Here is a 12,989-nt window from a genome sequence, read left to right on the forward strand (position 1 = left end):
TACCATCCCTGGGGATCCAACAATTCGGAGGGGCTACCATTATTACTTGATTTCCAGTATAGAAAAAGGGCGTGACTGTGAATGGTCAGCTCCTATTGAACTTAGGGTTCACATTTAAAAAATGGTGCAAACAGGAATGTTCACATTATAACCCAGAGGGGATATGTGAGCGATCTGCAGCGTTATCTGCTGGAGCGGATCGGGCAGGGAGAGGAAGTATGTATGGCTGCAGAGTTATGTCCTGTATCAGTGCACTGCTGGATCATTAAGGCAGCGGTCAGGGCTCTCTGGATCTAACAGACCCCCCTGCCTCTGGACCATAAGGTACAGACTGCGTCTTATAGTCAGAAAAACACCTGCTTGGCTATTCCCGTCGGTCCTATGGAAATGAATGGAGCACCGACCGTGCACGCTCAGCCAATGCTTCATTCATCCTGACGTCACTGGGGGAAAACACGTTGACAGGCAGAGCAGGAATCGGGAGTCTTATGCTCAAGACCAGCAACTAAGACCCCCATTGATTAGCAACTTTTCCGCTATCCTGTGGATAAGGGAGGGATTTACACTTAAACTGGGGAAAGAAGCCGGGCCCCACCTGGACCAAGAGAAGCATCTGATACGCCATAAGCAGCGATAAATGGTTATTTGGGTGCAGAGCTCGTTTCTGAAGGTGAGAGGATGTCATTCTTTGGTAAATGGATTCACAAGTTCAGGAAAGCGACACATGACAGGCGCCAAATCTCTCCTGTAAAGCTGCAGGGTGTGAGGAGAGATCAGGCACAGGTGTAGTGGCCCAGTAAAACAGGGGCCCCTCCTAACCAGTATGGATGCATTTGTATCTGCTCAGTGTCTCTTGATCTTGTGCAAGATTTGTAGCACTGAAGGAGTTAATGTCTGGGTGTCTGAAAAATGTAACTGTTTTCTGGTCACATGTTCTATGCAAGGATATAAAAGTGGTGATCTTCCAGTGGTAAGGGAGGCGGACACATTATACACTGAGCCCTGTAGTATGTATAATATATATAGCAGGAGGGGACACATTATACACTGATCCCTGTAGTATGTATAGTATATATAGCAGGAGGGGACACCTTATACACTGAGCCCTGTAGTATGTATAATATATATAGCAGGAGGGGGCACATTATACACTGATCCCTGTAGTATGTATAGTATATATAGCAGGAGGGGACACCTTATACACTGAGCCCTGTAGTATGTATAGTATATATAGCAGGAGGGACACATTATACACTGAGCCCTGTAGTATGTACAGTATATATAGCAGGAGGGACACATTATACACTGAGTCCTGTAGTATGTACAGTATATATAGCAGGAGGGACACATTATACACTGAGCCCTGTAGTATGTATAGTGTATATAGCTGGAGGGGACACATTATACACTGAGCCTTGTAGTATGTATAATATATATAGCAGGAGGGGACACATTATACACTGAGCCCTGTAGTATGTATAGTATATATAGCAGGAGGGACACATTATACACTGAGCCCTGTAGTATGTACAGTATATATAGCAGGAGGGACACATTATACACTGAGTCCTGTAGTATGTACAGTATATATAGCAGGAGGGACACATTATACACTGAGCCCTGTAGTATGTATAGTGTATATAGCTGGAGGGGACACATTATACACTGATCCCTGTAGTATGTATAGTATATATAGCAGGAGGGGACACATTATACACTGATCCCTGTAGTATGTATAGTTTATATAGCAGGAGGGGGACACATTATACACTGAGCCCTGTAGTATGTATAGTATATATAGCAGGAGGGGACACATTATACACTGATCCCTGTAGTATGTATAGTATATATAGCAGGAGGGGAACACATTATACACTGAGCCCTGTAGTATGTATAGTATATATAGCAGGAGGGGGCACATTATACACTGAGCCCTGTAGTATGTATAGTGTATATATAGCAGGAGGGGAACACATTATACACTGATCCCTGTAGTATGTATAGTATATATAGCAGGAGGGGAACACATTATACACTGAGCCCTGTAGTATGTATAGTGTATATATAGCAGGAGGGGACACATTATACACTGGGCCTTGTAGTATGTATAGTGTATATAGCAGGAGGGGACACATTATACACTGAGCCCTGTAGTATGTATAGTGTATACAGCAGCAGGGGACACATTATACACTGAGCCCTGTAGTATGTATAATATATATAGCAGGAGGGGACACATTGTACACTGAGCCCTGTAGTATGTATAATATATATAGCAGGAGGGGGACACATTATACACTGAGCCCTGTAGTATGTATAGTGTATATAGCAGGAGGGGACACATTATACACTGAGCCCTGTAGTATGTATAGTATATATAGCAGGAGGGGGACACATTATACACTGAGCCCTGTAGTATGTATAGTATATATAGCAGGAGGGACACATTATACACTGAGCCCTGTAGTATGTATAGTATATATAGCAGGAGGGACACATTATACACTGAGCCCTGTAGTATATATAGTATATATAGCAGGAGGGGGACACATTATACACTGAGCCCTGTAGTATATATAGCATACAGTTTATAGCAGGAGGGGACACATTATACACTGAGCCCTGTAGTATGTATAGTATATATAGCAGGAGGGGACACATTATACACTGAGCCCTGTAGTATGTATAGTATATATAGCAGGAGGGGACACATTATACACTGAGCCCTGTAGTATGTATAGTATATATAGCAGGAGGGGACACATTATACACTGAGCCCTGTAGTATATATAGCAGGAGGGGGCACATTATACACTGATCCCTGTAGTATGTATAGTATATATAGCAGGAGGGGCACATTATACACTGAGCCCTGTACTATGTATAGTATATATAGCAGGAAGGGACACATTATACAGTGAGCCCTGTAGTATGTATAGTATATATGGCAGGAGGGACACATTATACACTGAGCCCTGTAGTATGTATAGTATATATAGCAGGAGGGGAACACATTGTACACTGAGCCCTGCAGTATGTATAGTATATATAGAGCAGGAGGGGGACACATTATACACTGATCCCTGTAGTATGTATAGTATATATAGCAGGAGGGGGCACATTATACACTGAGCCTTGTAGTATGTATAGTATATATAGCAGGAGGGGACACATTATACACTGAGCCCTGTAGTATGTATAGTATATATAGCAGGAGGGGGCACATTATACACTGAGCCCTGTAGTATGTATAGTATATATAGCAGGAGGGGACACATTATACACTGATCCCTGTAGTATGTATAGTTTATATAGCAGGAGGAGGACACATTATACACTGAGCCTTGTAGTATGTATAGTATATATAGCAGGAGGGGACACATTATACACTAAGCCCTGTAGTATGTATAGTATATATAGCAGGAGGGGACACATTATACACTGAGCCCTGTAGTATGTATAGTGTATATATAGCAGGAGGGGACACATTATACACTGAGCCCTGTAGTATGTATAGTGTATATAGCAGGAGGGACACATTATACACTGATCCCTGTAGTATGTATAGTATATATAGCAGGAGGGGGACACATTATACACTGATCCCTGTAGTATGTATAGCAGGAGGGGACACATTATACGCTGAGCCCTGTAGTATGTATAGTATATATAGCAAGAGGGGACACATTATACACTGAGCCCTGTAGTATGTATAGTATATATAGCAGGAGGGGACACATTATACACTGAGCCTTGTAGTATGTATAGTATATATAGCAGGAGGGACACATTATACACTGAGCCCTGTAGTATGTATAGTATATATAGCAGGAGGGGACACATTATACACTGAGCCCTGTAGTATGTATAGTGTATATAGCAGGAGGTGGACACATTATACACTGAGCCCTGTAGTATGTATAGTATATATAGCAGGAGGGGACACATTATACACTGATCCCTGTAGTATGTATAGGTTATATAGCAGGAGGACACATTATACACTGAGCCTTGTAGTATGTATAGTATATATAGCAGGAGGGACACATTATACACTGAGCCCTGTAGTATGTATAGTATATATAGCAGGAGGGGACACATTATACACTGAGCCCTGTAGTATATATAGCAGGAGGGACACATTATACACTGATCCCTGTAGTATGTATAGTATATATAGCAGGAGGGGGACACATTATACACTGAGCCTTGTAGTATGTATAGTATATATAGCAGGAGGGACACATTATACACTGAGCCCTGTAGTATGTATAGTATATATAGCAGGAGGGGACACATTATACACTGAGCCCTGTAGTATGTATAGTATATATAGCAGGAGGGGGACACATTATACACTGAGCCTTGTAGTATGTATAGTATATATAGCAGGAGGGGACACATTATACACTAAGCCCTGTAGTATGTATAATATATATAGCAGGAGGGGGCACATTATACACTGATCCCTGTAGTATGTATAGCAGGAGGGGACACATTATACGCTGAGCCCTGTAGTATGTATAGTATATACAGCAGGAGGGACACATTATACACTGAGCCCTGTAGTATATATAGCAGGAGGGGACACATTATACACTGATCCCTGTAGTATGTATAGTATGTATAGCAGGAGGGGACACATTATACACTGAGCCCTGTAGCATGTATAGTATATATAGCAGGAGGACACATTATACACTCGGCCTTGTAGTATGTATAGTGTATATAGCAGGAGGGGACTCATTATACACTGAGCCCTGTAGTATGTATAGTGTATATAACAGGAGGGACACATTATACACTGAGCCCTGTAGTATGTATAGTGTATATATAGCAGGAGGGGGCACATTATACACTGAGCCCTGTAGTATGTATAGTGTATATAGCAGGAGGAGGACACATTATACACTGGGCCTTGTAGTATGTATAGTATATATAGCAGGAGGGACACATTATACACTGAGCCCTGTAGTATATATAGCAGGAGGGGGCACATTATACACTGAGCCCTGTAGTATGTATAGTATATGTAGCAGGAGGGGGCACATTATACACTGAGCCCTGTAGTATGTATAGTATATATAGCAGGAGGGGAACACATTGTACACTGAGCCCTGCAGTATGTATAGTATATATAGAGCAGGAGGGGGACACATTATACACTGATCCCTGTAGTATGTATAGTATATATAACAGGAGGGGACACATTATACACTGATCCCTGTAGTATGTATAGTATATATAGCAGGAGGGGACACATTATACACTGAGCCCTGTAGTATGTATAGTATATATAGCAGGAGGGGACACATTATACACTGAGCCCTGTAGTATGTATAGTATATATAGCAGGCGGGGGACACATTATACACTGAGCCCTGTAGTATGTATAGTATATATAGCAGGAGGGGGCACATTATACACTGAGCCCTGTAGTATATATAGCAGGAGGGGACACATTATACACTGAGCCCTGCAGTATGTGTAGTATATATAGAGCTGGAGGGGGACACATTATACACTGAGCCTTGTAGTATGTATAGTATATAGAGCAGGAGGGGACACATTATACACTGAGCCCTGTAGTATGTATAGTATATAGAGCAGGAGGGGACACATTATACACTGAGCCCTGTAGTATGTATAGTATATATAGCAGGAGGGGGCACATTATACACTAAGCCCTGTAGTATGTATAGTATATATAACAGGAGGGACACATTATACACTGAGCCCTGTAGTATGTATAGTATATATAGCAGGAGGGGACACATTATACACTGAGCCCTGTAGTATGTATAGTGTATATATAGCAGGAGGGACACATTATACACTGAGCCCTGTAGTATGTATAGTATATATAGCAGGAGGGACACATTATACACTGAGCCCTGTAGTATGTATAGTATATATAGCAGGAGGGGGCACATTATACACTAAGCCCTGTAGTATGTATAGTATATATAGCAGGAGGGGACACATTATACACTGAGCCCTGTAGTATGTATAGTGTATATATAGCAGGAGGGGACACATTATACACTGAGCTCTGTAGTATGTATAGTGTATATAGCAGGAGGGGACACATTATACACTGAGCCCTGTAGTATGTATAGTGTATATAGCAGGAGGGGACACATTATACACTGATCCCTGTAGTATGTATAGTTTATATAGCAGGAGGAGGACACATTATACACTGAGCCCTGTAGTATGTATAGTGTATATAGCAGGAGGAGGACACATTATACACTGAGCCCTGTAGTATGTATAGTGTATATAGCAGGAGGGGACACATTATACACTGATCCCTGTAGTATATATAGCAGGAGGGGACACATTATACACTGGGCCTTGTAGTATGTATAGTGTATATAGCAGGAGGGGACAGCTTATACACTGAGCCCTGTAGTATGAATAGTGTATATAGCAGGAGGGGACACATTATACACGGGGCCTTGTAGTATGTATAGTGTATATAGCAGGAGGGGACAGCTTATACACTGAGCCCTGTAGTATGTATAGTGTATATAGCAGGAGGGGACACATTATACACTGAGCCCTGTAGTATGTATAGTATATATAGCAGGAGGGGGCACTTTATACACTAAGCCCTGTAGTATGTATAGTATATATAGCAGGAGGGGGCACATTATACACTGAGCCCTGTAGTATGTATAGTATATATAGCAGGAGGGGACACATTATACACTGAGCCCTGTAGTATGTATAGTGTATATATAGCAGGAGGGGACACATTATACACTGAGCCCTGTAGTATGTATAGTGTATATAGCTGGAGGGGACACATTATACACTGATCCCTGTAGTATGTATAGTTTATATAGCAGGAGGGGGACACATTATACACTGAGCCCTGTAGTATGTATAGTATATATAGCAGGAGGGGACACATTATACACTGATCCCTGTAGTATGTATAGTATATATAGCAGGAGGGGAACACATTATACACTGAGCCCTGTAGTATGTATAGTATATATAGCAGGAGGGGACACATTATACACTGGGCCTTGTAGTATGTATAGTGTATATAGCAGGAGGGGACACATTATACACTGAGCCCTGTAGTATGTATAGTGTATACAGCAGCAGGGGACACATTATACACTGAGCCCTGTAGTATGTATAATATATATAGCAGGAGGGGACACATTGTACACTGAGCCCTGTAGTATGTATAATATATATAGCAGGAGGGGGACACATTATACACTGAGCCCTGTAGTATGTATAGTGTATATAGCAGGAGGGGACACATTATACACTGATCCCTGTAGTATGTATAGTATATATAGCAGGAGGGGGACACATTATACACTGAGCCCTGTAGTATGTATAGTATATATAGCAGGAGGGGACACATTGTACACTGATCCCTGTAGTATGTATAGTATATATAGCAGGAGGGGACACATTATACACTGAGCCCTGTAGTATGTATAGTATATATAGCAGGAGGGACACATTATACACTGAGCCCTGTAGTATATATAGTATATATAGCAGGAGGGGGACACATTATACACTGAGCCCTGTAGTATATATAGCATACAGTTTATAGCAGGAGGGGACACATTATACACTGAGCCCTGTAGTATGTATAGTATATAAAGCAGGAGGGGACACATTATACACTGAGCCCTGTAGTATATATAGCAGGAGGGGGCACATTATACACTGAGCCCTGTAGTATGTATAGTATATATAGCAGGAGGGGAACACATTGTACACTGAGCCCTGCAGTATGTATAGTATATATAGAGCAGGAGGGGGACACATTATACACTGATCCCTGTAGTATGTATAGTATATATAGCAGGAGGGGGCACATTATACACTGAGCCTTGTAGTATGTATAGTATATATAGCAGGAGGGACACATTATACACTGAGCCCTGTAGTATGTACAGTATATATAGCAGGAGGGGACACATTATACACTGATCCCTGTAGTATGTATAGTATATAGAGCAGGAGGGGACACATTATACACTGAGCCCTGTAGTATGTATAGTATATATAGCAGGAGGGGACACATTATACACTGAGCCCTGTAGTATGTATAGTATATATAGCAGGAGGGGGCACATTATACACTGAGCCTTGTAGTATGTATAGTATATATAGCAGGAGGGGACACATTATACACTAAGCCCTGTAGTATGTATAATATATATAGCAGGAGGGGGCACATTATACACTGATCCCTGTAGTATGTATAGCAGGAGGGGACACATTATACGCTGAGCCCTGTAGTATGTATAGTATATATAGCAGGAGGGACACATTATACACTGAGCCCTGTAGTATATATAGCAGGAGGGGACACATTATACACTGATCCCTGTAGTATGTATAGTATGTATAGCAGGAGGGGACACATTATACACTGAGCCCTGTAGCATGTATAGTATATATAGCAGGAGGACACATTATACACTCGGCCTTGTAGTATGAATAGTGTATATAGCAGGAGGGGACACATTATACACTGAGCCCTGTAGTATATATAGCAGGAGGGGGCACATTATACACTGAGCCCTGTAGTATGTATAGTATATATAGCAGGAGGGGAACACATTGTACACTGAGCCCTGCAGTATGTATAGTATATATAGAGCAGGAGGGGGACACATTATACACTGATCCCTGTAGTATGTATAGTATATATAACAGGAGGGGACACATTATACACTGATCCCTGTAGTATGTATAGTATATATAGCAGGAGGGGACACATTATACACTGAGCCCTGTAGTATGTATAGTATATATAGCAGGAGGGGACACATTATACACTGAGCCCTGTAGTATGTATAGTATATATAGCAGGCGGGGGACACATTATACACTGAGCCCTGTAGTATGTATAGTATATATAGCAGGAGGGGGCACATTATACACTGAGCCCTGTAGTATATATAGCAGGAGGGGACACATTATACACTGAGCCTTGTAGTATGTATAGTATATAGAGCAGGAGGGGACACATTATACACTGAGCCCTGTAGTATGTATAGTGTATGCAGCAGCAGGGGACACATTATACACTGAGCCCTGTAGTATGTATAGTATATATAGCAGGAGGGGACACATTATACACTGAGCCCTGTAGTATGTATAGTGTATATATAGCAGGAGGGGACACATTATACACTGAGCCCTGTAGTATGTATAGTATATATAGCAGGAGGGGGCACATTATACACTGAGCCCTGTAGTATGTATAGTGTATATAGCAGGAGGAGAACACATTATACACTGGGCCTTGTAGTATGTATAGTGTATATAGCAGGAGGGGACACATTATACACTGAGCCCTGTAGTATATATAGCAGGAGGGGGCACATTATACACTGAGCCCTGTAGTATGTATAGTATATATAGCAGGAGGGGAACACATTGTACACTGAGCCCTGCAGTATGTATAGTATATATAGAGCAGGAGGGGGACACATTATACACTGATCCCTGTAGTATGTATAGTATATATAACAGGAGGGGACACATTATACACTGATCCCTGTAGTATGTATAGTATATATAGCAGGAAGGGACACATTATACACTGAGCCCTGTAGTATGTATAGTATATATAGCAGGAGGGGACACATTATACACTGAGCCCTGTAGTATGTATAGTATATATAGCAGGCGGGGGACACATTATACACTGAGCCCTGTAGTATGTATAGTATATATAGCAGGAGGGGGCACATTATACACTGAGCCCTGTAGTATATATAGCAGGAGGGGACACATTATACACTGAGCCCTGCAGTATGTATAGTATATATAGAGCTGGAGGGGGACACATTATACACTGAGCCTTGTAGTATGTATAGTATATAGAGCAGGAGGGGACACATTATACACTGAGCCCTGTAGTATGTATAGTGTATGCAGCAGCAGGGGACACATTATACACTGAGCCCTGTAGTATGTATAGTGTATATATAGCAGGAGGGGACACATTATACACTGAGCCCTGTAGTATGTATAGTATATATAGCAGGAGGGACACATTATACACTGAGCCCTGTAGTATGTATAGTATATAGAGCAGGAGGGGACACATTATACACTGAGCCCTGTAGTATGTATAGTATATATAGCAGGAGGGGGCACATTATACACTAAGCCCTGTAGTATGTATAGTATATATAACAGGAGGGACACATTATACACTGAGCCCTGTAGTATGTATAGTATATATAGCAGGAGGGGGACACATTATACACTGATCCCTGTAGTATGTATAGTATATATAGCAGGAGGGGGACACATTATACACTGAGCCTTGTAGTATATATAGTATATATAGCAGGAGGGGACACATTATACACTGAGCCCTGTAGTATGTATAGTGTATATATAGCAGGAGGGACACATTATACACTGAGCCCTGTAGTATGTATAGTATATATAGCAGGAGGGACACATTATACACTGAGCCCTGTAGTATGTATAGTATATATAGCAGGAGGGGGCACATTATACACTAAGCCCTGTAGTATGTATAGTATATATAGCAGGAGGGGACACATTATACACTGAGCCCTGTAGTATGTATAGTGTATATATAGCAGGAGGGGACACATTATACACTGAGCCCTGTAGTATGTATAGTGTATATAGCAGGAGGGGACACATTATACACTGAGCCCTGTAGTATGTATAGTGTATATAGCAGGAGGGGACACATTATACACTGAGCCCTGTAGTATGTATAGTTTATATAGCAGGAGGAGGACACATTATACACTGAGCCCTGTAGTATGTATAGTGTATATAGCAGGAGGAGGACACATTATACACTGAGCCCTGTAGTATGTATAGTGTATATAGCAGGAGGGGACACATTATACACTGATCCCTGTAGTATATATAGCAGGAGGGGACACATTATACACTGGGCCTTGTAGTATGTATAGTGTATATAGCAGGAGGGGACAGCTTATACACTGAGCCCTGTAGTATGAATAGTGTATATAGCAGGAGGGGACACATTATACACGGGGCCTTGTAGTATGTATAGTGTATATAGCAGGAGGGGACAGCTTATACACTGAGCCCTGTAGTATGAATAGTGTATATAGCAGGAGGGGACACATTATACACTGAGCCCTGTAGTATGTATAGTATATATAGCAGGAGGGGACACATTATACACTGAGCCCTGTAGTATGTATAGTTTATATAGCAGGAGGAGGACACATTATACACTGAGCCCTGTAGTATGTATAGTGTATATAGCAGGAGGAGGACACATTATACACTGAGCCCTGTAGTATGTATAGTAGATATAGCAGGAGGGGACAGATTATACACTGAGCCCTGTAGTATGTATAGTGTATATAGCAGGCGGGGGACACATTATACACTGAGCCCTGTAGTATGTATAGTATATAGAGCAGGAGGGGACACATTATACACTGAGCCCTGTAGTATGTATAGTATATATAGCAGGAGGGGGCACATTATACACTAAGCCCTGTAGTATGTATAGTATATATAGCAGGAGGGACACATTATACACTGATCCCTGTAGTATGTATAGTATATATAGCAGGAGGCAGACACATTATACACTGAGCCCAGTAGTATGTATAGTATATATAGCAGGAGGGGACACATTATACACTGAGCCCTGTAGTATGTATAGTATATATAGCAGGAGGGGACACTTTATACACTGAGCCCTGTAGTATGTATAGTATATAGAGCAGGAGGGGACACATTATACACTGAGCCCTGTAGTATGTATAGTATATAGAGCAGGAGGGGACACATTATACACTGAGCCCTGTAGTATGTATAGTATATAGAGCAGGAGGGGACACATTATACACTGAGCCCTGTAGTATGTATAGTATATATAGCAGGAGGGGGACACATTATACACTGAGCCCTGTAGTATGTATAGTATATATAGCAGGAGGGGCACATTATACACTGAGCCCTGTAGTATGTATAGTGTATATAGCAGGAGGGGCACATTATACACTGAGCCCTGTAGTATGTATAGTGTATATAGCAGGCGGGGGACACATTATACACTGAGCCCTGTAGTATGTATAGTATATAGAGCAGGAGGGGACACATTATACACTGAGCCCTGTAGTATGTATAGTATATAGAGCAGGAGGGGACACATTATACACTGAGCCCTGTAGTATGTATAGTATATATAGCAGGAGGGGGCACATTATACACTAAGCCCTGTAGTATGTATAGTATATATAGCAGGAGGGGCACATTATATACTGAGCCCTGTAGTATATATAGCAGGAGGGGACACATTATACACTGAGCCTTGTAGTATGTATAGTATATAGAGCAGGAGGGGACACATTATACACTGAGCCCTGTAGTATGTATAGTATATAGAGCAGGAGGGGACACATTATACACTGAGCCCTGTAGTATGTATAGTATATATAGCAGGAGGGGGCACATTATACACTAAGCCCTGTAGTATGTATAGTATATATAGCAGAAGGGGACACATTATACACTGAGCCCTGTAGTATGTATAGTGTATATATAGCAGGAGGGGGCACATTATACACTGAGCCCTGTAGTATGTATAGTATATATAACAGGAGGGACACATTATACACTGAGCCCTGTAGTATGTATAGTGTATATATAGCAGGAGGGGGCACATTATACACTAAGCCCTGTAGTATGTATAGTATATATAGCAGAAGGGGACACATTATACACTGAGCCCTGTAGTATGTATAGTGTATATATAGCAGGAGGGGGCACATTATACACTGAGCCCTGTAGTATGTATAGTATATATAGCAGGAGGGGGCACATTATACACTGAGCCTTGTAGTATATATAGTATATATAGCAGGAGGGACACATTATACACTGAGCCCTGTAGTATGTATAGTGTATATATAGCAGGAGGGGACACATTATACACTGAGCCTTGTAGTATGTATAGT

The 12,989-nt window shown here is 41.5% G+C and overlaps 1 protein-coding gene across 1 annotated transcript in view; it reads left to right on the forward strand.

Moving 5' to 3' along the window:
• The window catches only part of LOC136587305 (membrane-spanning 4-domains subfamily A member 4A-like), a 64,626-nt gene that overhangs the window by 856 nt on the left and 50,781 nt on the right, over positions 1 to 12,989 (forward strand). The window lies entirely within an intron of this gene.

Source organism: Eleutherodactylus coqui, chromosome 13 (assembly GCF_035609145.1).
Source record: "Eleutherodactylus coqui strain aEleCoq1 chromosome 13, aEleCoq1.hap1, whole genome shotgun sequence".
Classification (NCBI taxonomy): domain Eukaryota; kingdom Metazoa; phylum Chordata; class Amphibia; order Anura; family Eleutherodactylidae; genus Eleutherodactylus; species Eleutherodactylus coqui.